At 55.5% G+C, this 3,102-nt stretch overlaps 3 non-coding genes across 3 annotated transcripts in view; all 3 read right to left on the minus strand.

Moving 5' to 3' along the window:
• LOC126333415 (large subunit ribosomal RNA) overlaps positions 1 to 576 on the minus strand; it is a 4,235-nt gene extending 3,659 nt beyond the window's left edge. The window contains exon 1 of the ribosomal RNA XR_007564179.1: positions 1 to 576. This exon is cut by the window's left edge and continues 3,659 nt beyond it. This is a non-coding gene — a ribosomal RNA (large subunit ribosomal RNA).
• Positions 577 to 764: 188 nt separating this feature from the next.
• LOC126333401 (5.8S ribosomal RNA) lies at positions 765 to 920 on the minus strand. Its single transcript, XR_007564165.1, has one exon. It is a non-coding gene; the product is annotated as a 5.8S ribosomal RNA (ribosomal RNA).
• A 356-nt stretch (positions 921 to 1,276) lies between these two features.
• On the minus strand, positions 1,277 to 3,102 carry LOC126333409 (small subunit ribosomal RNA; the record flags this gene model as incomplete). Its single annotated transcript, XR_007564172.1, has 1 exon — positions 1,277 to 3,102. It is a non-coding gene; the product is annotated as a small subunit ribosomal RNA (ribosomal RNA).

Here is a 3,102-nt window from a genome sequence, read left to right on the forward strand (position 1 = left end):
CGCGGCGAGTGGAAAGGCAACCGGACACGACCCCGCCGCGGATTGCTCCGCGCGGGCGGCCGGCCCCCATCTGCCGAGGGCGGGGGCCAGTGGCCGGATGGGCGTGAATCTCACCCGTTCGACCTTTCGGACTTCTCACGTTTACCCCAGAACGGTTTCACGTACTTTTGAACTCTCTCTTCAAAGTTCTTTTCAACTTTCCCTCCACGGTACTTGTTCGCTATCGGTCTCGTGGTCATATTTAGTCTCAGATGGAGTTTACCACCCACTTGGAGCTGCACTCTCAAGCAACCCGACTCGAAGGAGAGGTCCCGCCGACGCTCGCACCGGCCGCTACGGGCCTGGCACCCTCTACGGGCCGTGGCCTCATTCAAGTTGGACTTGGGCTCGGCGCGAGGCGTCGGGGTAGCGGACCCTCCCGAACACCACATGCCACGACAGGCGGCAGCCTGCGGGGTTCGGTGCTGGACTCTTCCCTGTTCGCTCGCCGCTACTGGGGGAATCCTTGTTAGTTTCTTTTCCTCCGCTTAGTAATATGCTTAAATTCAGCGGGTAGTCTCGCCTGCTCTGAGGTCGTTGTACGAGGTGTCGCACGCCACACCGCCAGCCGGCTGTGCACGCTACCGAGAAAGCACCGGTATGCGAACCGCCAGGCGACGGGCGCGCATCGCACGTTTAAGGAGACGCGGCCGGCCACACAGGCGACCACGACACTCCCAGGCGCCCGAAGCGGGACAAACGCCGCGCGCTTCAGTATACGTAGCCGACCCTCAGCCAGACGTGGCCCGGGAACGGAATCCATGGACCGCAATGTGCGTTCGAAACGTCGATGTTCATGTGTCCCTGCAGTTCACATGTCGACGCGCAATTTGCTGCGTTCTTCATCGACCCACGAGCCGAGTGATCCACCGTCCTGGGTGATCTTTATCTTTTCAGTTCTCCACCGTCTCTTTCAAGACAGTTGCAGAGGCGGGGACTGAGGCGTTTGACGGCCCCTGTTCCATTACTTTGTGTCCAACGGCCCGACGGCCGATGGGCGTCGTACGGCTCCACACCGGAGCGGACAGGCACTCGGGCGAAAGTCATTCAAAACCGGCGCCAGGCGCCAGGTGCCGCAGGCCAGCCGCTCCAGAGCTTCAGCGCTCGTACCACACAACACCACTTGCGCTAGTTTTGAGAGGCACGCGTGGTTCCGCACGCGGCGCACGGCTACTGCCGTACAGGTAGCGTGTTGCGCGACACGACACGCACATCGAAAGACATGCAGTCTAGTCGGTAATGATCCTTCCGCAGGTTCACCTACGGAAACCTTGTTACGACTTTTACTTCCTCTAAATGATCAAGTTTGGTCATCTTTCCGGTAGCATCGGCAACGACAGAGTCGATGCCGCGTACCAGTCCGAAGACCTCACTAAATCATTCAATCGGTAGTAGCGACGGGCGGTGTGTACAAAGGGCAGGGACGTAATCAACGCGAGCTTATGACTCGCGCTTACTGGGAATTCCTCGTTCATGGGGAACAATTGCAAGCCCCAATCCCTAGCACGAAGGAGGTTCAGCGGGTTACCCCGACCTTTCGGCCTAGGAAGACACGCTGATTCCTTCAGTGTAGCGCGCGTGCGGCCCAGAACATCTAAGGGCATCACAGACCTGTTATTGCTCAATCTCGTGCGGCTAGAAGCCGCCTGTCCCTCTAAGAAGAAAAGTAATCGCTGACAGCACGAAGGATGTCACGCGACTAGTTAGCAGGCTAGAGTCTCGTTCGTTATCGGAATTAACCAGACAAATCGCTCCACCAACTAAGAACGGCCATGCACCACCACCCACCGAATCAAGAAAGAGCTATCAATCTGTCAATCCTTCCGGTGTCCGGGCCTGGTGAGGTTTCCCGTGTTGAGTCAAATTAAGCCGCAGGCTCCACTCCTGGTGGTGCCCTTCCGTCAATTCCTTTAAGTTTCAGCTTTGCAACCATACTTCCCCCGGAACCCAAAAGCTTTGGTTTCCCGGAGGCTGCCCGCCGAGTCATCGGAGGAACTGCGGCGGATCGCTGGCTGGCATCGTTTATGGTTAGAACTAGGGCGGTATCTGATCGCCTTCGAACCTCTAACTTTCGTTCTTGATTAATGAAAACATACTTGGCAAATGCTTTCGCTTCTGTTCGTCTTGCGACGATCCAAGAATTTCACCTCTAACGTCGCAATACGAATGCCCCCGCCTGTCCCTATTAATCATTACCTCGGGTTCCGAAAACCAACAAAATAGAACCGAGGTCCTATTCCATTATTCCATGCACACAGTATTCAGGCGGGCTTGCCTGCTTTAAGCACTCTAATTTGTTCAAAGTAAACGTGCCGGCCCACCGAGACACTCAACTAAGAGCACCCTGGTAGGATTTCAACGGGGTCCGCCTCGGGACGCGCAAGCACGCCTTCGGCTCGCCCCACCGGCAGGACGTCCCACGATACATGCCAGTTAAACACCGACGGGCGGTGAACCAACAGCGTGGGACACAAATCCAACTACGAGCTTTTTAACCGCAACAACTTTAATATACGCTATTGGAGCTGGAATTACCGCGGCTGCTGGCACCAGACTTGCCCTCCAATAGATACTCGTTAAAGGATTTAAAGTGTACTCATTCCGATTACGGGGCCTCGGATGAGTCCCGTATCGTTATTTTTCGTCACTACCTCCCCGTGCCGGGAGTGGGTAATTTGCGCGCCTGCTGCCTTCCTTGGATGTGGTAGCCGTTTCTCAGGCTCCCTCTCCGGAATCGAACCCTGATTCCCCGTTACCCGTTACAACCATGGTAGGCGCAGAACCTACCATCGACAGTTGATAAGGCAGACATTTGAAAGATGCGGTCGCCGGTACGAGGACCGTGCGATCAGCCCAAAGTTATTCAGAGTCACCAAGGCAAACGGACCAGACGAGCCAATCCGATTGGTTTTGATCTAATAAAAGCGTCCCTTCCATCTCTGGTCGGGACTCTGTTTGCATGTATTAGCTCTAGAATTACCACAGTTATCCAAGTAACGTGGGTACGATCTAAGGAACCATAACTGATTTAATGAGCCATTCGCGGATCTGTCTCGCGTGTGT

This window comes from Schistocerca gregaria, unplaced genomic scaffold (assembly GCF_023897955.1).
Source record: "Schistocerca gregaria isolate iqSchGreg1 unplaced genomic scaffold, iqSchGreg1.2 ptg001587l, whole genome shotgun sequence".
Classification (NCBI taxonomy): domain Eukaryota; kingdom Metazoa; phylum Arthropoda; class Insecta; order Orthoptera; family Acrididae; genus Schistocerca; species Schistocerca gregaria.